The following is a 24,093-nucleotide window of genomic DNA, read 5'->3' as shown; positions in this document are numbered from 1 at the left end:
GTATGAATCATTAGAATTAGGTCATTTAAATTCCATTCGTTGATACAAATAGAGAAATTAAATTCCATTCTAATTTTACACTTTCATTTGTTCTTCTCTGTTGCTGTGGGTGACGCTGCGTCTCCATGGTTGCAGCAGAAGGTAATCGCCGCTGCGCGGACACACGCGCACAGATACACGGTGAATCACATGGAGCGAGTGTGACACATCTGTGAGTATGAAAAGCAATATTAAAAACACCATTAACTCATCTTCTGGTCTTAAACGGTGTCATTAACATATATTTGTGAAATCGCGACGCGCGTAATATCTCTGAGGGCGGGGAGCTCGCGCTGGGTGATTTTCTGTGTGTAGTTTTCGGGCTGTTATAGTCAATAAATAGTTAAATATTTATCGTATGTCATTAATTCCATTGAAATGCCGTTGTATTATGTTATGAACATGGTTTGCAAAAGGTGTGGGAAGTTTCTTCGTGACGGAAAGTGATCGTGTGTGACCGGCGTTTTCATAACAAAAGCGATGATGGACTGCTAATGCTAACAGTCTCTATATGTGTGCATGCATTGACATTACATAACACCAATTATAAAGCTTTTATTTTCATATTTATTTTCGGAATTATAGCCGCGGAATAATATGTGTAGCTTTATTGTTCTGTGATCAGTAACTGAACTCGCTCTGTGTTGCTGGAATTGGAAACAGCTGGACGCATAACAGCATCATGCACTCCAGCGCATGTCGAAAACCTCGTTAACATTGATGTACGTCAGAGTGGGACCTTCCTTGATTTAGTCCGTTTAACTTGTATATAAGAGCAACAGGTCGTGATCAAGCTCGGTTCGTGTGTCTGACCCAGAGAAAGAGAGAGAGAGAGAGAGAGAGAGAGAGAGAGAGAGAGAGAGAGAGAGTGAGAGTGTGTGTGTGTGTGTGTGTGTGTGTGTGTGTGTGTGCTTGCGTGCGTGCGCGCGTGCGTGCGTGCGTGTGTGGTGGTGGTGGGGGGTCTCTTTGTCTGGATGCATGCCCATTTATGGGCGCTGAAGTATTTAAACCTTCTCTAATGATGCATCGGTGCATTATTTGCATGTATGTTGTTATGCTTTTGTCGCTTGAACAGCCTGATGGTTCAGTTTTGCTTAAGCTGTGGTTTGCGTTCTCAGGAAGAGATGCTCCCATAAAAGAGCTTTCTTGAGCCTGGATATCTCAAGTTCATGTTTCAGTTTTTCTACACAGCTGCACATGGCTGTTTCAAATGAATGTTGGTGTAAGAAGTGGACATAAAGCTGTCATTGTTGAGAAATGATCTGTGTGAACCATTAGCTCAAGTTTTTGAGCTCGAGTTCTATTGTGTGCTATTGGCATTGACACTCAAGCAGTTTTTCAGATGGTTTTGTCCTCTGTTGGTTAATCTATGATGTCAAGTTACTTTGAAATCTTATACTACCAAAGAATATTTAATTGCATCAGTTGAATTGTTTTCATTGTGGAAAATGTTTGTTTTACATTCCTCATTTATGATAGACTGTTCACTGGAATTCAGTTGCAAAGATGGATATTTAAATGCATTCTTTTATCAGCTTTTGTCCAAAGCAACTTGCAAATGCAAGCGACACACTTAAAAGACTTTGGTTATTTAATATGCTTGATTTAGGCTAAATTAATATTCTGGTTTCAATACAAGTAACAGCAATTGTGGCATCATGTTGATCACAAAATAAAATAATTCAGACTTGTACCTCTTTTGTTTTTTTAAAGCAAAAATGTAAGTAAATTGAGGTACTTACGATGGAAGTGGACAATTTTTGGAGGGTTTAAATGCAGAGATTAGAAGCTTATAATTTATTCAAAAGCACTTGCATGAATTCTTCTGTTAAAATTTGTGTATTATTTAACTGTTGTTTAAATCATTGTTATATGGGCATTTTAGGATTTTTGCATTATGTCGTCATGGCAACGAAGTTGTAAAATTGGATTATTATTTGAAGAAAGCCTTCTTCAGGAGTTAAAAGCAGCTCTTACGTTCATACAGACAGGATCATCACAGACAGTTTTGCAATATTGTGACCACATCAGACCTGAAAATAAAAATAAAAACATCTAGAAGAAATGTTTACGGTGATGGCCCAGTGGGCGTGTGCACTCATATGGCACACATCAGACTTGCTGGCTTAAAGAGATGAATCATGGATAAAATATATTTAAATGTCCACGAAAGTCCTATTTGGCAATATTTGTGCTCCTTTAGACCTGCATGAACCTTTCCTGGACTTGCCATGGATCAAAAGAGATTTGATATTTTTCTTTATTGGTATTTTTTGATTCACCGCCATTGTTTCCTCCAGCTGATGGTCAAAAATATAGTGGCTGCAAGAGAAAAGTGATGCCACTGAAACAGGTTAATAGTGTTGGAGAGGCTATTGGACTATTAGGTTCTGACTCTACTTCTATTAGCAGTAAACACCCCTGTGTGTCGGTCAGGACACAAATAATGAGGAGATGGGAGCTTCCTTTCCAAAGTGTATTAAATCACACAAGATTCACAGTCTGAAAAACAACATTCAGACATTTTACATTCAAATAAAGTATAAATGGGTACATATTTTGATTACTGTCAATGTTCAATCCAAAATCTAAGCATATTCACTTTCACATTTAAATAACAGAAAAAACTCAATTTACAAACAGAATTTGCAATTAAGAGGTCCACCGAATTATAGGTTCTTCCAAGGAATGACTTGAATATTGATATGTTATTGTCAATAAACCCAAATCAATGTACACACAAACTGTTTGTACAAATAAACCTCATCCAACAGAATATAATACAGGTTAACTCTTCTGTAGTATATTGTTATAGGCAGATCACAAAGTAAACTGCAATATTTAACACCGTATACATCACAGATAAAGCGATCATACATGAATCGCGGCATGTCCGGGCATGTCCGAGAAAGTGCATAAAGTTAACTAATACTTCCAGTACAATTTAAACATAAAGAAACCAAATAACACTTACTTTATGGTCATGTACTAACACCTTGAACCACCAAATCACCAACTAACATCCAGATAACAGGCAGAGAAAACTTTCATCCGCACCGCTGCAATCCTCTCCATATAACACAATGGCTCAGCCAAACGCAAATTAACGCAATGGTGCCTTCTACAGGAAGGGTAAGGTATTGCAACTCTTATCATAATAAATGTCCTGCATTAAAAGTTTCTTATTTGGGAGACTTTTATACAGCTGACCCCAAAGCTGTTAAGCAGCTTTGCTCCTACTAAAAGGTGACTTAATTCAGTTTGGACTTGTAGGACTATTTCCATTATCTGGCAAATCTGGTAGTATAACCAGTCGTGCTACTGGTCGAGTGTAGATTTGCCCTTTAATATCTACATCAGCAGATCTGACATGTCCATCTAGACTGCGGTGGGTCTTGATAACATGTCCAATAGACCATATGACTCTAGGCATTTGTGGATCTACCACCATGACAACCATTTTCTCTGCTAAGTCAGAGGGGGAAGCTTGCCACTTTTGCTCTGTCTGGAGGTCTGGGAGATAGTTTCGGTTAAACCTGGACCAGAAGTTATCAGCCAAGACTTGTGAATGCCTCCATCGTCAGCGACTCAACAATTCGGACTCTGGGTAAATTACTGGTGGTAAGGAACCATCTGGCCGCCCCATGAGCAAACTATTTGGTGTCACTGGATCACTGTCTCTAACATCAGAGGACACATACCCTAAAGGTTTAGAGTTCAGAATGGCCTCTACCTCCAACAGTACTGTTAGGAGGACCTCTTCTGGAACTGACTGGACTCCCAAGACAGTATAGAGAGCAGACTTAACAGATTGTATCTCCCTCTCCCACACTCCTCCGAAGTGTGGGGCTGATGTAGGGTTAAAGTGAAAGTGGATTCTTTGACGAGCAAGCTGTTTCTGTAAATCAGGAGCCATGTTTTTACGGACATTTTCAACCTGTCCCTCTCCCTGTCTGTAGTCCCCACATGCTTTAAAACATCAACCATTGTGCCTGTACCTAAGCAAGCCAAAATCACTTGCTTAAATGACTGGCGTCCTGTTGCTCTGACCCCCATCATCGGCAAATGCTTTGAGAGGTTAATCAGAGATTACATCTGCTCTGCTCTGCCCTCCTCTTTGGACCCATTGCAGTTTGCCTACCGCAACAACCGCACCAGTGATGATGCCATTGCATCTACAATACACACTGCTCTCTCCCATCTGGAAAAAAGGAACGCATATGTGAGAATGCTGTTTGTAGACTACAGCTCAGCATTCAACACCATAGTGCCCTCCAAGCTTGATGAGAAACTCCGGAATCTGGGTTTAAACAGCTCGCTGCGCAGCTGGATCCTGGACTTCCTGTCAGGCAGACGTCAGGTGGTTAGAATGGGCAGCAACATCTCCTCATCACTGACCCTTAACACTGGAGCCCCGCAGGGCTGTGTTCTCAGCCCACTCCTGTATTCACTATACATACATGACTGTGTGGCAACACATGGCTCTAATGCCATCATTAAGTATGCTGACGATACGACGGTGGTAGGTCTGATCACTGACAATGATGAAAGCGCCTACAGAGAGGAGGTGCACACTCTGACACGCTGGTGTCAGGAGCACAACCTCTCCCTCAACGTCAGTAAAACCAAGGAGCTTGTAGTGGACTTCAGGAGGAAAGACAGAGAACACAGCTCCATCACCATTATTGGAGCACCGGTGGAGAAAGTCAGCAGTTTCAAGTTCCTCGGTGTCCACATTACTGAGGAACTCACATGGCCCGTCCACACTGAGGCCGTTGTGAAGAAGGCTCACCAGCGCCTCTTCTTCCTGAGACGGCTGAGGAAGTTTGGAATAAACCAGCACATCCTCACACTGTTCTACAGCAGCACTGTAGAGCGCATCCTGACTGGCTGCATCACCGCCTGGTACGGCAATAGCACCGCCCACAACCGCAAAGACCTGCAAAGGGTGGTGCAAACTGCCAGAAACATCATCGGAGGTGAGCTTCCCTCCCTCAAGGATATCTATAACAGGTGGTGTGTGAAAAAAGCTCGGAGGATCATCAGAGACTCCAGCCACCCGAGTCATGGGCTGCTCTCACTGCTTCCATCAGGCAGGCGGTATCGCAGCATCAGGACCTGCACCAGCCGACTACATGACAGTTTCTTCCCCCAAGCAATCAGAATTTTGAACACTTAATCTGTCACGATCAACAATCAGCACTGCACTTTATTAATCATCATCTTGTACCACACACTGGACTGTCAATATATTCTCCCCAATTCAACGACTGACTGTATATTTTTATATATCCTTACCCATATTTTTTATTTTTATTGTATGTGTATTCTATATTGTGTGTATTGTTTACTGTACATTTGTATATTCTGTTGTGTAAGTATGTGTACATTTGTTATGTTAAATATGTTGTTTATTGTAATTGGTACTGCTATGTTATTCGGAACTGCACACAAGACTTTCACCTACTGTTGCACTTGTGTACACAGTAGTGTGACAATAAAGTAATTTGATTTGATTGATCGTTGCAAAAGCTTCTCCCAGTTCTCTCTTGCCTCCTCTGAAGTTTGTTCCTTGGTCAGACCACAGCTCTGCAGGAGTACCTCGTCGTGTGATAAATCTCCTCAGAGCCATTAGGAAAGAATCAGCACTCATGCTTCTGAGGAGGTCCAGGTGCACTGCTCTGGTCGTTATGCACTTAAAGATTATTCACCAGCGCTTTTCTGTGCGCCTCCCAATCTTGATCAACATTGGCCCAAAGCAGTCTACTCCACAGGCATGAAAGGCAGGTTTGTAGAGGCAGAGACGGGCTGAGGGTAGGTCTGATATCTTAGGGATGGTTGGCCATGCTCTCCAACATTGGCACTCTGGACATGTATGCTGGTATCAACGAATGGCTTCACGGCCATGGAGGATCCAATAATTGCGTTGCATTTCTGCAAACACTCACTCAGGTCCTGAATGATGCAACTTGTTATCATAGTGCTGAATCCTCAGCCGTGTGACAGGATGAGAAGCATCCAAGACAATGGGGTGTACAGCAGTTTCTTCAATGTCCTCCGCTCTCCTTAGTCAACCTCCAACTCTGATTAAATCACTGGATTCATCGATTTCAGTCATCGGGAAAGGACTCCTGCTGAGCCCGCTTAAGTATAAGGATTTCTGCCTTGTGAGAATCATCTGCGTTAAGATAGTAATTAGAGGTAGGGTTTACTTGGATTTCTTGGGCAGTTGCATTAAGGATTTCCTGCCAGGTATGGTAATTCCAAACATCAGGGTTGCTGGATTGAGAGGACGCTATGGCGGCTCCGCAGAAGGTAGAATTCCGTAATTCAGTGTGGTCATCTGTCGGGTTGGATTTTGGCATCACAGGCCAGGAGCTGGATCTTGAAGTAGGAAGGTAGGTCCATGAGACCATCTGTTCTGTTTGGTGAGGGCATTCAGAGGCTTACCTCTAGTGAGGTCATCAGCGGGATTATTCGCTGAATCCACATAACACCAGGAACATTCTCTGTTAGCTCCTGGATTTCGGCTACTCTGTTTCCCACAAAGACGTTATAGTGACAGGATTCTGAGTTCAGCCAGGTTAGAACCGTGGTAGAGTCGGTCCACAATACTGTACTCTCTATAAGCAAGGTCAGTTCCCTTTCTAGCAATTTAGCCAACTGTGCTGCCACAAGAGCTCCACAAAGTTCCAATCTAGGAATGGAATGTGATCGTTTGGGGACCACTCTAGATCGAGCTACAATGAAAGACATGAAAGCTTGGCCTCTCTTGCCAATGGTCTTCAGGTATGCCACAGCTCCATAGGTTTGTTCTGAAGCATCAGAGAATATGTGGACTTCATACTTAACACCATCTTGATCGACCTCAGGATGGACATATGCTCTAGGAACAGTGATATTTGGTAGTGAGTGAGTTTGTTCTCCCAGATGTGCCATGCTTGCAAAAGCCCTGATGGTAAGTTTGGGTCATCCCAACACCGCTGTTTGCCCCATAGCTGCTTGATGATATTCTTCGCACGGGTAGTGTAAGGTAAAAGCAATCCCAGAGGGTCATATTGAGTGGCTACTACTTTGTAGATATTCCTTAGGGTGGGAGTCTCATACACAACAGATTGGTGCTTGTATGCAAGGGTATCCATCTGCCAGTTCCAACTTAGGCCTAAGGTGGACTCTGGTGTGTCCCCTTTATCTTGAGCCAACCAAAGTTCCAAGCTCTCTGATAGGGCCTCGGGAGGTAAGTGACTCAGAAAACTGGGAATATTGCTGGCCCACTGGCGTACCTCAAATACAGCTTGTGCTAGTATCTCTTTCAGTTTATCGACTAAGTGTTTAGCTCCATCAGTAGTGCACAGACTCTGCAGGCAGTTATCCACATAAAAACATCTCCCTACTGAGAACCGGATGGACTCATCTGTCAGGTTGTGCTCATTTACATGGCGCTGCAGAGCATAAGGGTCACAGCACGGACTGCAGGTAGTGCCGAAGGGTAATACTTGCCATTCAGACTTTGGGGGGCTTATTTACATTCAGATCATGCCAGAGGAATCGTAGTAATGGATCTGATGAAACATCGCTTTGATGTCGCCACTTACTGCAACTGGATGCTCTCTGAATCTAAGGAGTACACCTAACAACGATGCACCAAGGGTAGGACCAGGAAACAGGTACTGGTTGAGACTCTGCCCATGGTATTGGTGGGAACAGTTGAAAACCAGGCAAGATTTTCCATTATGACTGACAAGGTGATGAGGTATATACCAACATATATCAGAGTCTACTGCTGCTTTGGTAACTTCCTGAATAGCTCCTGTCCGTACGAGCTTCTCCATTTCTGCTCGATAGGTTTCCACTTTCACTGGGTCCTTCAGCAAATGTCTCTCGTTACTGCGAAGAAGCTACAGGGGCATACAATTGTGGCATATCTTTATGTAGTAATAAGGGTGTTGCCAGTCTGATAATTCCTTCCACTTCCGTATGGATGGTCTTTGTTTCAAGCAGCTTTAAAGCCTCCTGATCTTGCTTGGACTGAGTCACTTCTTTCTCATCCCTGTGAGGAACAGTCTCCACCTGCCATAGTCTCTGGACATTCTTGAAAAGCTCATCTTCTGGTGAACGAACAGAGGTCAGCAGACATTGTGGAGAGGATACAGGATGCCCCATGAAGGATACAGGGCCCTGGAAGGTCCGGCCCAGGTGTGTGTACGGCAGCAGGTCCACCAGGGGATCCTTATCTAACAAACTCAATTGGAGCAATAAGATGAGGCTGATCTGATCCAATAAGAAGTAGAGGCTGAGCATCTTTGAAGGGCAGGATAGGAAGGCCTCGTGACTGTTTATACTTCCTTTGCAATTGATCCACAGGATAAGACTGACGTGACAAGTTGAGACAGTCTGCTGTAAAGGCATGTTCGATCTTGTAACTGGTCTGAGGCTTATGGGTTGGTGAAATTTTAAAGGATATAGAGAGTCCATGAGTAACTCGAATGTCATCTCGCACTGTGCACAATGGGAGATTTTCAGGCTTGCCCTGTATGCCTAGGGGTTTGGCAGCAGTTGGAAGCAGGATGGTTCTTTCAGAGCCGTCATCCAGAAGGACGAAGGTTTCTAAAGTGTGGTCTTCATACTGAATGTGCACAGGAACTATATTAAACATGACTCGGCTCCCAGCAACAGGTTTATCCAGGTAAAATCTATCTATTGATTGAATGATGGTATTCAATTAAAGATTGAGCTTGAGAGTCTCTCAGACTCCTTGATACCTCATGGTATGTAGCAGTACCATGGTTTGATAACTTTATAGACTCTATACACTTCCTATGGTCTGCCGTGGGTTCAGGCCAGGGTGGAGGCTCAGGAAACTCTTTATCATTGGCTGATATAGCTGGCTCATACTGATCAATGTGGCAGGGAGAACTGGTATGGCTTTTAGCGGTATCAAGGTCTGTTCAAAGGTCTGCTCGAAGTGCTTGGGCAACTTTAACTAGTTCTTTGAACTCTGTATGTACTTCTTTCAACTCCAGCAGGTCAGCATGGAAGGATTCCTGCGACTGAAGCAGTTTGGCATTCTCTTCACGGATGGCTTGGAGATTATTAAGGTGCTCCGGTGCAGGATAACTGTTCCACTGGGCTGAGGAGGATGATTGAGGTAGTTGTTTGCTGTACTCTGAATAGTTGAAGCTTGGTGATGCTACACACGTGTCTGTGTGTTGAGCTGCATCGCCATGGAGATTGTCAGTTTAGTTCCATAATGACGGGAGAGGTGTCACATGGCTGGGTGTCTCCCAGGGAGGTAATATTAACATTTCCAGTCACAGGTCTGCCCCCGACATGCTTCACTTCATAATCCTGGAATCGAACTGGTGGTCGTATTTGGTGCTTAGGTCTGGTTGCTTACCTATTCTCTTCATCTAACTCCATGATGGCAGGAATGAATACTGTATCCGGCTCAATGGACCAATTTGTTGGAGAGGCTATTGGACTATTAGGTTCTGACTCTACTTTTATTAGCAGTAAACACCCCTGTGTGTCAGTCAGGACACGAATAATGAGGAGATGGGAGCTTCCTTTCCAAAGTGTAATAAATCACAGAAGATTCACAGTCTGAAAAACAACATTCAGACATGTTACATTCAAATAAAGTATAAATGGGAACATATTTTGATTACGGTCAATGTTCAATCCAAAATCCAAGCATATTCACTTTCACATTTAAATAACAGAAAAAACTCAATTTACAAACAGAATTTGCCATGTAAGAGGTCCACTGAATTATAGGTCCTTCCAAGGAATGACTTGAATATTGATATGTTATTATCAATAAACCTCATCCAACAGAATATAATACAGATTAACTCTTCTGTAGTATCATTGTTATAGGCAGATCTCAAAGTAAACTGTAATATTTAACACCGTATACATCACAGATCAAGTGATCATACATGAATCGCGGCATGTCCGGGCATGCCCGAGAAAGTTCATAAAGTTAACTAATACTTCCAGTACTTCCAGTACAGTTTAATCATAAAGAAACCAAATAACACTTACGTAATGGTCATGTACTAACACTTTGAACCACCAAATCACCAACTAACATCCAGATAACAGGCAGAGAAAACTTCCATCCACACCACTCCATATAACACAATGGCTCAGCCAAACGCAAACTAACGCAATGGTGCCTTCTACAGGAAGGGTAAGGAATTGCAACTCTTATCATAATAAAAATCCTGCAATAAAAGTTTCTTATTTGGAGAGCCTTTTATACAAATAGTATTTGGGTTTGGGGCATGGCTACTTGGTTGAGCTGGGGGAATACGAACAACCATGGCAGACTAAATTGAGACCAGAGTGAACATTGTTGTCCCTTTTACAAGGTGGAGGACACACACACACCACAAATGTTGAGATCGCTCTGGAAAAGATATCTGCAATAACAAGATCGCTGTGCAAGTTGCTAATGGTGCATTCAATTACTCCTGGGAAGTTCGTACTTATGAGGTTGGAGATCGTATATACAATGTGATGTGCATTTGTAGTCGGAAAGAATGAACCCGTTTTGCAATGTCATCTTTCTCTTATTCTCATACTGGCGAAGCCAGAAAGCATTCTCGGCACCAGTGGAACAAAATGAAATGTAAGCCGCACATTAGGCGTGTAATTAATGCTCTATCTATTTTATCATTTTCGTGCAGCTACATATAATGGTGGGAGATGTAGTTTTATTGCACAAGCCTGTCCCTTCCTAAACCGGCTAAAATTAGTCTTAATAATTGTTTTATTGTTATATTTCATGAACTGTACAAAAATGCATAAAGACTGCACTCCTTTAACTGCACTATGATTCTTAAATTGGCATCGCCCCAACTCGAAAAATCGAGGCTAAAAGTATATCCTGGCAAAAAATACGTTGACGCAAAATATGCGCGTCGATTCGTCGGACCCAAAACAAAGATGGCGGCGCCGGCGAGTAGTAGCAACACGAGTGGCTCCTCAGACTATCAGAATTGCAAGGCGGCATGCACTCGTTAATCTAAAGTATGGGAATTCTTTAATTTAAAGGAAACAATTCCGTGATATGTCGTCTTTGCAAAATGGAGATGGCCTTCCATTCTAGCACCACGGCAATGCACCAGCATCTGAAGAGGCGCCACCCGGTAGCAGCTGCAGATGACAGAACACCGTAAGTTTTTTTCAATTCCCCACTTTGCACTCGATGTTGGAGTAGGCTATAATACGTTGTCGACACCTAAAGTTTTCGCTTATAGCTATTAATAATGCGCTTATAGCTATGAATGTCGTGAAAAATACATAGAGGACACTGACAACGCGCTGACAGACAGGACCAAGCAGGTAACATTTAATAAAGTCATTTTATACACCCCAACCCCCGATGAAACCGGTATTACCGGTGTTGTCACAAGTCGATTAATCGAATCGAAATCGAATTGGACTGAAAAAAATGAATCGTTAGATTAATAGATGCATCGAAAAAATCAATCGCTAGATTAATCGTTTAAAAATTAATCGTTTATCCCAGCCCTACTGGTGGCATACCATACTAAACCCCCCTCTCTACCCACCTATATAAAAGGAATAAGCATAGAGGTGGTAGAGCAGTATAAATACCTGGGTACTGTGATAGACAGTAAACTCAAATTTGACATTAACACAGAGATTATCTGCAAAAAGGGACAACAACGATTGTACTTCCTAAGGAAGCTTAATTCTTTTAATGTCGATAAGGTTATCCTGTATTTATTTTATAAATCTTTATTGAATCTGTTCTTACTTTTGCTTTTATTGCCTGGTATGGGGGCATCAGCCTGAGGGAGAAAAATAATCTACGCCATATTGTGAAGGTGGCTGGTAAATTAATAGGCTGTCCACAGGTTTCCTTGACATATATTTATGAGAGGCAGGTTATGAGGAAAGCAGATGCCATATTGGACTGTGTAAATCATCCCCTTCATTGTTCTTTTGAGGTCCTCCCCTCAGGTCGGAGATTTAGAGTCCCTTGTTTTAAGTCCAATAGGACTAAGAACTCTTTTATACCAAGTGCAATTCGGTTGCTAAATTTGCACAATTCTATGACGTAGGTGGGTAATACTGTAACAGTGTTTTTAATTAGTAGTTTGTGTTGTTTATTGGTATGTGTATGTGGTGTTTAGGCTACCTGTTGTTTCACCTGTATGTTTACCTGGCTGCAAGACAAGTTTCCCTTAGGGGACAATAAACTGAACCTAACCTAACCCCCCACGCAACAACACAGATTCCTCTGTCACGCTTTCTGCCTGGTGTGTTTATGTTGTAGTGGTCTTGTTTTTTATTATGTTAAAATTGTATCACCTTTTATTTGTTTATAGGGAATCAGAGAGTACGAAAGGGCATTATGAGTCTTATGGCCCAGGTATACTTCGTTTTTGTGTGTTCCAGATCGCCTCGCGTCAGGTAGACCGCTTTGCCTTTTTGAGTATACTTATCTGACTGCGAACGAATAGGAACGTGTGCGACACATGCACACTACAACTGCTTTGCACACTTTTAGTATAGTCAATGGCCACCGCATGCGCGGATGATGAAGGCTGTGCTGATGACGCAATTTTGCTTCGTGAGAAATATGGCAGTTTATTCCGTTGTCAAGTTAACACTGCTGTTGTTGTGGTGGACGTCCATTAATTATTTCATTGGTGTTGGGATTTTGAGGAGAGTGTGTATGATTTTGTATGGACATACATCTATATCAGTGTGTTACCGAACATTAATATACTGTGAATAAGTCATAAAGACAAGGAAAGCCTGAACAAAACTGGTGCTCTGTTTCTCCCAGATGCAGTTGTGATTTAATCTAGGCACAAACGCAACATTTCAAGCTAAATTATTGGTTGTTTTAGTGGAGTACCTATGTTAGTTCAGCTTCAGATGTGTGTGCTTTTCATCTTCTCACCCTGCATGCTCAAATCATACAGACACACTGAAGAAGAGCTGTGATGATCTCATACTATATGTTATCATAATGTGATGCAATCACAAAACATTTAAACCCTCAAAATTGTCCACATTCACTTCCATTGTAAGTGCCTCACTGTAACCTCGATTTTTGAAGAAAACGAGGAACGAGTCGAAATAAATTTTTGTGTTTATCAACATTATGACACAAATCCTGTTGATTCAGCTTAACTTGAATTGAACCCTGAATATTCCTTTAAAGAAAAGGAGGGACAAGCCAAAATAAATGTATGTGGTAATCATGCCAATTATATTATAATCATTAAACATTATGCCACAAATGCGGTCGAATGAGTTTCCCTCTCCGCTGTTTTACCTTGACACACAAGTAAACACTTCTCCATTTCGAGTTGGACCTTACAGTATGTACATTAGCCTTTTAACTCATAAGTCTAATTATTTTTTATTAATACTTTAAAAATACTCATTAAATTAGTACAAATACTTTACTAATATTTTATGTTGATTATTTGCTTCCATTGCCTTTAACTGTCCATCTAAGGACATAAACATTGCATTGTACACGCAACTCGCATTGTATTTGTCATATTTGCAATCACAGACCCAGCACAACTTCTGCTGCCGTGGAAATGCCCTAGGTGCAGGCCAGGAGTGTAAAGCCTATTGCACACTACATGACTCAAGCTCGTCTCCTTTAATGTTTTGAGTTGGTTACTGGTCTGCACCAAGAAGTCTCAGAACTGTGCGCACTCCTGCGACCTGCCCCAACAAGTTGCAGAAGCTACTATGGATTTCAAACCAACTAGAAATCTAGATGTCTTGTCATCTGGTGTGTGCACTACCCCAAAGAGCAAGAGACTAACAGTGAGCCACATCCAATGAAATATAGAGAGATCGCAAGAGGAGAGCAAGGTATTGGGAAGCAGGAGACAAATAATAATAAATGGTAAATAAAACATCTCCCTACCCTCTGTCTTTTTTATTTTCAGCTGTTCTTTATATTATTTGTGTATAGCTAAGTGAAACCGTGCTCTGTTATTTGTGTGTTCGCTTACTTTTTTGTGCTTTATAATCCTATATTAATTCAGTAATACACAGAAGAAATGATTGATGTATGATAAGATATCAAAGACTCTCTCCTCGAAATCTGAACATAAGTGGTCAAAAGGGAATTTTGATAAGATAGATATCAAAGACTCTCTCCTCGAAATCTGAACACAAGTGGTCAAAATGGGATTTATGTGCCTCAGTCAGGGACAAATGGTCTTGTAGTTGATACACCCAGTCTGCGATCAGTTGTTAAGTGTGTGCACCAACATGATGGAAAACAAGACTGAGCCGCATGGCACCAACTGAAAGTCTTGTAGTGTGCACTTGTAGTGTGCAAAAGCTCACCTCTGTCAGTAAGGCAGGAAGCATTTAGGCAGGGATGGGTGTCTTCCTATGCACTGCACCCCCACCATCCAAGCCACTGTTTGGAATTGTATGTTGGAAGAGTTTCTCTTGGCTCTGTATACTGAAGTCTAACCAATGACGTAAGCTGCCACCATGGGGCATGGGGTGGCTTCCTCCACAGCAAGTGAATACTCTCCTTTTTATTAGGAAAAAGTGAGCAAAGCTGGAAAATCAGTAAGAAATTAAAACAGGATGAAGGGGTGGGGGGTGTGAATGTTTTCTTTGATTTCATTCTTTTTCTATCGTTACATTTCCCTGTATTTTACCACCTCTGCCTCCCTCTCATCTGTTTTCCATTTTGACACAAATGCTATAGTTTGTGTGTGTGGATTTCTTTTTTTATTTGAGGATTATCTCTGTTATTCGTCCAGAGACTCATTGAGCATAATCAAAGCAAGCGCCTTCATTTGAGGAAAGTCAGCCCAAAGGGTATGTGACATTTACCCAGCATGCACTGATCTGAAACCTACTGCTGGGAATTCCTCCCTGAGAACAAAGTCTTCCGGGGCCTAGAGTCTTAGAAACCTGTTACTTACTGCTACATAGTAGTAGTTTTTTTTATAGAAGATATAAGCTGCAGGGCCCTCCCACTGCATTTCTGCCTGTCAGTCAGTGTGGCCTCATTTAACGTTACCAATGCTTGACAGTTCCTGGCTGCCTGCCAGCCACATACAGAGGCAAAAATGGGGAAGAAAGTAGTAAAGGTTTCTGAAGTGCACTGTTGCCAAATAAAGGGTTATGCTGTTATTCTTAGTGGAACAGCTCTCTCAGATCCCTCAAACTATTGGATGCAGATAGCACAATACACTCATGGTAGGTGACGTACATGGTTAGTAAGAACATTATTTTAAAAGAAGCTTTTATTATATTGTAAATGAGATGCTGCACCATTTGGTCTCTTGATTTCCCAGTGCTAAGAACTTGTCTGGCAGTGTCTGCCGCATTCTCCTTTCAGATGTAAAATACTTTTTTGATGATTTCAGAAAGAAGAAACTTTAGAAGTAGGTCACATTCATGGGAAACAAAGCTTGTAATTTGACAGCTACATAGCTGCAAAGGAGGTCAGAGCAGATGACTGCAGTTTGATTGAAAGGATAAGTATTTATGTGTTTACTGTTTATATTTAAGAATGACATTTTATTTAGCATCCGGTGTGTTTATGTCATGCTTAATTTTTGCTCTTTTACAAGTAGTTTGTGAATGTGCTGTTGCCTCAGAGCAATTTCCTTCCTTTTTATGTTAAATTATGATAATGAAGAACAAATTTTTGTTTAGTTAGATTTGCTAGTTTTTAGATTGCATTGACAAATTTTATCTGTTTATCTACAGTAGGGCTATTCAACTGGCAGGCAAAATGCTGCCCACCAATCATTTTTAATCTGGCCCTCCGTCTAATTTTTATAAAATCTCCTCCCAGTCTAATCATCAGAACACACTCTGTGCAAAACTTGGAGGTAATTTAACTTGTGCACCGGCATTCGCCAGTGAATTTAACAAAATTCAGTGGCGCGTATTACAACATTCAGCTGTCGTCAGAGCACTGGAGAGCACTTGTTTAAGTTTCTCTGGCTTCTTCTCATTCAGTGACACTGCTTTCCAAAACATGAACCAGCACAGATGAGCATATTAGATTGCATTTATTCAAATTACTTTGCTGTGGTGCTAAACGAAAAAAAAAACACTCATGAAAATCCAGCATTTTCTTCAAGTGAAGCATTTTTACTTTGAAGTTGCTCATGCAGAAACCGTTTACACAGATCGCCTGCTTGGATTGTCACAGGCAGACCATCATGTAACTGAGTTTTGATCCTGGCTGATGGATGCTTTTTATAGGAGCGCTTCACATCAACCAGGATCAAAACTCTGTTCTTCTGATTTACAAATGTTACATGATAGTCTGCCAGAGTAGTGGTGGCGTAGTGGGCTAAAGCACATAACTGTTAATTAGAAGGTCGCTGGTTCGATCCCCACTGCCAACACAATTGTGTCCTTGAGCAAGGCACTCCACTCCAGGTTGCTCCGGGGGGATTTTCCCTGTAATAAGTGCACTGTAAGTCGCTTTGGATAAAAGCGTCTGCCAAATGCATATATGTAAATGTAAATGTCTGCCTGTGACAATCCAAGCAGGCGATCCATGTAAACTGTTTGCGCCTTGCTGGATACGTCAGAATCACTGTGCACTGTATGTAAATTTGGTTTGATTCAATCTTTTTTTGAGAAAATTAGTTTGCTAATACACACATGTGGTTGCTGAACTTTGCACACTGTTATTTTCTTCTTCCTTACACAGTATATTAACAATTTCTTTGTGCAAATAAATTACTAAAATTGGACGACTAAACAGTAATCAGAAGAAACTGTTATCTACTATTTAAAATACATTCTTATTTTTTCAGATAATTTTTTAAAAGTAAAAGTTTTGTATGAAAGTGGTAAATTGAGTTCTTTCTTTTTTTGTGCAATTTTATGTGTATGTTATTTCCTATATTAAATCGGCATTATATCAGCCAACCTGCTTTCGTCATCGGCCATTAAAAAACTTGTATTAGTCACCCACTAGTACAGAGTCATGGTGGCAAGGACAGGCTGGTGGCCATACTTTCCCTGGGGATTCCCTGTGGCCATAGTCCAGAGGCACAATGAGGGGAAATGCTTCCTGTGGGGATCCCATGGAGTTCTGCTACTACTGTATCTTTCTACTGTGGGAATTGATCTGTGCAAGCACCATTTGCATTCATCCTTGTGAAGGGCTTTCAACCCTGTCATAAAAACAAACAGTTATCCATAGGGCCATTGGAAAGCCCCTGAGCTCCTGAATAAAATGTAGTTTTGATTTCTTTGGGGATTTTGAGATTACGCAATGTCATGAGCGATACCCCAGGAGAGAATGCTCTCTCTGCAGTTGACACAGGGTTAGGCATGTGTCATGTTAGGCATTTTGGACAGTTGATTGCAGTAAACACAATTTACAGGGTATTTCTGCATTCAAACGGTTTAGATGGGAAAATCAGTTTGAAATCTAAACAAATAAATGATTATGTAACAACAGCTGTGGCCAAAAATGGCTGACCTGGAATCATGTGTGACCCCTGCTAAAGGCAGTGTTTATACTGGTCCGTTCAGAATGTTCGTATGCACGTAGATGTGTCATGTGAATGAGTGTGTCATGAGATGTTTTTAGATTGCAAGATGCTGTGATCTTTGCTATTGCTAGGTAAACAAGTCAAATTGTTTCAAAGCTGATTCCTGTGGTTTGTGTACATGATCATGATGGCAACTTTAAGACACATTCTAGTTTCTGACCTTTTGGTGGGTGTTCCTGACTCTAGCGCATCTGGTGTCTTTCACACTGGTCTAGAGTAATGAGTGATGGTGTGAAATGTTTCAGTACAGGCTGAGTGGCAGTAGACAGATGGGGCTGTCACTGGACTCTTGCTCTGTGAAGGAGATGGGCCTGAAGAAGTAGGACATGTTCTTAAAGGCACACCCAAAGGGGCTCGTTAAGACCCATCTGGAAGATAAAAGTTATTTTCTGTCTTCCTTTGGAGAATGCATGAGAACGTCCAGTGATGTCTCAGAGACATGAAGTGATTGACAGATCTCCAGCTACTGGTTTTAGGGTTCAGTTGATAGGATATTGGTAGGTTGTTCCTTGATGGGAAATGGCTATTGCAGCTATTTGTCTGGTTTTCCTAGAAAAGGAGATTGATGTAAATGCGGTTTATCGCTACCATCTTGGTGTTCTCTTTTTCAGAATTTTCTTCTAAAGCTTTATGGCAAAATCTGTAATTGATGTGAACAGGGCTGGTTACACCCCTAGGTCTGAGAAATAAAATAACTTTTCTAGGAGAGCAATAGAGTTTACTTTTAGAAACTGGACAAAGAAATTCCCTGGCAACATGCCACTGGAGTGGCTTCATTACAGTGATTCCATTCCAAGTGTTTACATGCTTTGAACTCTGCTAATCTGATGCTGGCAGGTTTTGAATGAGGCCTCTTCATTTGTGTACCATGCACATCTGACTGCTACCCCAGACTAAACAAATATATCACATATTCTGGGCTAAACTCTGTATATGATGAGGTGGCACTCATATGTTCTTTATGATGATTTGATTTATGGCTGGTTTGTGGAATGACACCTGGCATGTTGTTCAATATCAGTCACAGCATGCTCATCTGACAAGTGCTGGTTGGGAATTGTCATAAAGATACTAAGGCTACAGAGTAAACCACTTTTGTTCGACAATGCATTTCACATTTCTGTCAGCTGCAGGGGTGAAAGCCAGGCGTGAAGGAATCTCCACAGAACTCTGCTAAGCTGTGGTCTGGCAGCTGGAATACAGAGTTGAGTTTCAATAGATTGTGGTCAGGGAGCCTCCAGTAACACGTACAACATGGCTGCTCTCTCATTATCTTTGTCTCTCTTCCCTTCCTGTAAGTTCACCCACCCTTTAACCCACCACAACTATTAGAATCTCTCATTTTTGTAACAGGTCTGTATTCAAATAGAAAATCAATTTAGAGAGCATCACATTAGGTGTCACCCTACTGAAAAGTAAATGTCTTGCTGAATTAATTTTTCTTTGCCTGATCTTATTTAGGGCTGAGAAGACAATGAAGATATTGTTAAATTCTACACACTTGCACCTGACACCTGTTCATAAAATGTATGTTTTGGACAGTGATACTTGAGAATGTATGCAGTCTCTTATTCTCAGGAGGAATCATCTGTACCAGAACTTGCTTGGAATTAGCTGATTTGTGTTTGGATGTGTCATGTGACTAGAAAGGAGATGATGATCTCAGTGTTGTCAGGGATTACTGCACCATTCAAATCTCTTCTGTTATGAGGGACTCTGGGTCCTACTGGTCAGAAAGGATAAGGATAAAACCCCAGATCTTTTCTGACATCACAAGGGCTGTTACTATAGAAACTGGACACCAAAGCGCACACACACACACACACACACACACACACTACCTATACAGTCAGCATGACCAAGTTAATTCTAATTCTATCTAGTCATGTAGGTCCTTAAACACTTCCTTTTGCCTGGTAACCAGAGGTGGGTAGAGTATGACTTTCTTTCTTCCATTCAACACAATAAGGAGATATTAGACAGAATATTTGCCTGAGTCACTATTTACATTCAGTGAATGTTTTTTTTTCCTCCATATTTTGAAAGTTAATGGTGACCGAGACTGTCAGTCCCTAACATTCTGTCTAACATATTTTGTGTTCCACATAATACAAAGACTCGCACTGGTTTGGAACAACATGAGGATAGAGAAATGATGACAGAATATTCAATTATGGCTGAGCTATCACTTTAATGAGAGAGTTTACCAAAAATGAAAATTCTCTTATCATTTACTCACCCTCATGCCATCCAAGATGTGTATGACTTCCTTTCTTCTGCAGAACACAAATTCAGATTTTTTTAAATATTTTTTTAGCTCCGTAAACCAAAATTGGGATGTTCCAAAAAGCCCATAAAGGCGGTATAAAATTAATCCAGTGGTTAAATACATGTCTTTAGAAGTGATATGATAGGTGTGGGTGAGAAACGGATCAATATTTGTTATTTTGTGCTAGACAGCAGGGGGAATAATGCAGAAAATAATGTGAATCATCAAAAACATGAGAAGAATGTGAAAGGTGTGGATGAGAAACAGAGAAATAGATCACTATCACATCACTTTTGAAGATACTGATTTAACCACTAGAGTCTTATGGATTATTTTTATGCTGACTTGTGTTTGTTTGATTAGCTTTCAAATGTTGCCACCAGAGTATGTGAGTGGATTGGAGCAGCAACAATTTCCCCTCCGCTCTCAAAGCTTTCTTTAATCACTCTGCTCCAGCTCCACTTTTCGCTCCTCGCTCACTCCACACTCCTGGATTAGTGAAACCCCACTCTGTGTTCGCTCCGTGGCAAAATTAGCGCCTAAATACCTCTCCATTGTAAAGTTATTTCTGTATGCTTTTTAATATCACAACCTTCCATGCAGAAGGTATATTAAAAACAAAATAAATACACAATACTAGAAGAAAAGCTACAATTTGCTTTATTAGAATACTAACATTAGCCCAAGTCTAAATCATTTTTATAGCTTACTTTTGAAACATATCAGCAGCTGGGTTTGTTCAATTAAATAAATTGCTAGATGCAAAAAAAAATAAAAACATTAAATAAAAAATATCAATTACCAAATAAAAAAAAAAAAAGATCAATTACCAAAAATAAAAACATTATTTATTGCCTATTATTTTCTAGTATTGCACTTCTTTTAATTAACCTTGACCTATAATTCTGTGGGGAAAAAACATTCTCAGAATGTTCTACACTTTTTTTTTTTTAATCAAAACTAAATAAGACTGTCAAAACTATATGTTTAATGCAGAGTTCACTTTTAGAAATACTAGAGTTTTTAAATCTTCCTCCTCTTCTTCTTCATCTGCAAATGTATAATGTATAAATTAGCCTACGGCACTAAAATAAATTTAGATGGCAATTGATTGAAGTCAAACTGCACAATATTAACATGTTGATTAGTTCAGTTGGTGTTGTGTCGTTAAAAGTTCAATTCCATTTAATGCGGGACATAATAGCCTACAGTTAAGCTTGTGATGCATTAGATTATAATGATGATATGATTATTCAAAATACTTAATTGGGGAGAGATATAGATGTACGTATTGATGACATTTAGATTTTCTCTCCACGTATGAATGGATTATCATGTTTTCTGGACATGTCTTTTAGGATTTCACAACAAACATTTTGATCGTGGCAGTGACCTCCCCACTCATGTTCTCTTTCACCATCCCATTATTAATTTTCAGTAAACAGCAGTTGATGCAGGAATAAAGAGACAAGACACAAGCAGGTAGTTAAGTCAAGCTTTACCACAAGCTTAACTCAATAATAGGGAGCGTGAAAACGAAAATAACATTTACGCATGAGGTCGAACATTACTAAGTTATGCTAGATTTTAAATTAGTATTTCTATTTTTTATCACATTCTTTCTGGTTATATCAGAAATTCCATCTGTCCTTCATTCCAATATTGTTTAACACTGCTTAACACGTGGTTAATTATTGCATTAAGGTCCGTTAACAGGTGCTTTGCCTGTGATGGAGCATTAGTGGCGCGCTCTTGGGGAGAGAGAGAGAGAGAGAGAGAGAGAGAGAGAGAGAGAGAGAGAGAGAGAGAGAGAGAGAGAGAGAGAGAGAAAGAGAAAGAGAGAAACAAAGAAACAATAACGCTCCAATTTTTATTAAAACCCGCTCCAGGCAAAATCATGCAACTCCGCTCCACTCACATACTCTGATTACCACCCATTCACTTGCATTGTATGGACCTACAAAGCTGAGAAATTCTTCTAAAAATCTTAATTTAAGTTCAGCAGAAGAAAGAAAGTCATACACCTCTGGGGTTGCATGAGGGTGAGTAAATAATGAGAATTGTAATTTTTGGGTGAACTATCCCTTTAAGGGATCTTGTCAAATCTGGATGAATTTGTCAATAAGAAGAGAGCTTTGGAAATATTTCTAGTAATTATTAAAGTGAAAAATGTACCATATAGGGCAGCAGAACCAGAATCTCCCAAAATAGATTTTACATCAGCGTTTCTCAACGGGGGCGGTACCGCCCCCTAGGGGGCGTTTGGACAGTGTTGGGGGGGCGGTGTGAACGAGGCAGCAGAGAGGGGGGCGCTCAGGCACAAATGGGGGGCGTTACTCAGAGGTACTCAACAGGCGGCCTGCGCAAAAATCTTTTCAGCTCTTCTCCTTAGCCTATGTCTTCGTCTTGCTCAGATTACTGCTGTCACTTTACCAGGAGGATATGCCAGGAGAGCCGCTTCCTAAGTTACACATGCTTTTAAGAGGCGGAGAATTATCAGCGCAGAATAGAGGCGCGCTTTCACCGGCTTTTAACCAAATGTTTTTATCCAAAGAAACTTAAGTAAATTCAAGGTATACATTTGATCAGTGAAAATGACCCACAAGGACATTATATATAATGCTGAAATATAATGCCTTCTTTTGCAATTTCATTGCTTTTACAGTCCTGTGTGGATTCTTATTTCAGTATAGTTACAGATTTCTGCATTGTAAGTATTTAAATAGTTAGTTCTGTACAGCAGTACCGCCGCTCTCTAAATGCAGAGTATGCAGCCTATATAGGGCACCAACCCTGATCGTGGAAAACACGCTGTGTCTGAAATCACCCCCTATACACTATATAGTGCACTATTTTGAGTTTTCGCTATTTTGTACGAGTGTCTGAATTCTGAGTGAGCCACTCGTTCCCTACATTTTTACCCACAATGCACTCACATTTCAAGAACACTCGAGGGAACCACGGGGAAGACTTACGAGCTAGGAGTTTACTGCTTCCTTCACTCCTGCAATGTTTTATTGCATGCTGAATTTTATAAATAACTTTTTAACAAATAATTACTGGATTAAAGTAATGTAATTACATATAGAGAGACAAAACATTTTAAATATACTTTTAAAATTTGATCAGATTTTAACATTTTAAAATGTACTCTTTATTTGATCAAATGTGTTTACTCTTTATATTAACACACAGTATATATTAAAAATGACAAACATAATTAAGATATATTGTATTAATATATTATTTAATAAGAATATCAAATAAGGCCCAAGTATTTTTAAATTTCATATGTGATGATTCTGCACCAGCCCCAGAGCTCCGACACTCTCGTCCGAATTCACTAATTTCATTACTGCTGAGATATAGTGCACTAACTGCCATTCACTATATAGGGAATGAGTGAACGATAGCGGACACAGCCACTCTCGTCCCCTCTCGCCCGCACATCTCTTACACACCGCTCAACTCGCTGTGTACGCGCAGAAATGCTGTCTGCTCGCGCTTCAGTTGTCGATCACGCAAATGGCAGTGATTAACTTGGATGTTTACATGGATTTATACAGTTAATCTGCCTGAAGTAGCTGCGATAGTTTCTAGTACCCCCGTGAGAGCACGAAGTATATGCATAAATACTGATTATGACATGCGGGACAAAGCACACTGATATATTGCTGAACTGATTTAAAAATGTATACTTAAAAACTGATGTCATAAGAGCCCAGTTACAGAATCACCCTGAAAATGATAATCTCATTACACAGAAAAGCCCTCGTTAGAATTAGAGACAAAACTTAACCTCGACATGCTGCCTGAAGTTGGAGCTGTGACTAATCTTGAAATATCAGCTTGTCTTGGTGTTAAAAGAAGGTATTACATGACGGAACAATAATTTTTTTCACTGTGTGGAGTGAAGAAAGTGTTTCATTTTGAAGAGTATGATGCTGCTGCACTGATGACTTGAGTGACAGTCTCGTCACTCAAGTGGGAACGTCTCATCGCACGCAGCTGTGAACTTCCGCTTTCTTAAAAGTCCCATTCAATAATCTCCCAATAAATTACACATTAATTAAAATTAAATCCACTAATATAACGATAGTAATGCAACACATTGTAAAAAAGTAAAAGTAAAAAAAAAATGGGGGAAATTTACTAGAAAGTACCCACTTTTAAACCTACTCTAAAAGTAAAATTTAGTTACTACCCACCTCTGCTGGT

The 24,093-nt window shown here is 40.6% G+C and overlaps 1 protein-coding gene across 1 annotated transcript in view; it reads left to right on the top strand.

Annotated features, from left to right (window-relative positions):
• The first annotated feature begins 134 nt into the window (after positions 1-134).
• The window catches only part of LOC127658425 (protein tyrosine phosphatase type IVA 3-like), a 47,378-nt gene continuing 23,419 nt past the window's right edge, over positions 135-24,093 (top strand). The window contains exon 1 of the mRNA XM_052147711.1: positions 135-211. The gene's annotated coding sequence lies outside the window, so the exon portion shown is untranslated. The remainder of the gene's footprint in view (positions 212-24,093) is intronic.

The sequence above is a fragment of the Xyrauchen texanus genome, chromosome 17 (assembly GCF_025860055.1).
Source record: "Xyrauchen texanus isolate HMW12.3.18 chromosome 17, RBS_HiC_50CHRs, whole genome shotgun sequence".
NCBI lineage: Eukaryota > Metazoa > Chordata > Actinopteri > Cypriniformes > Catostomidae > Xyrauchen > Xyrauchen texanus.
This window is presented reverse-complemented; position numbering and strand designations above follow the sequence as displayed.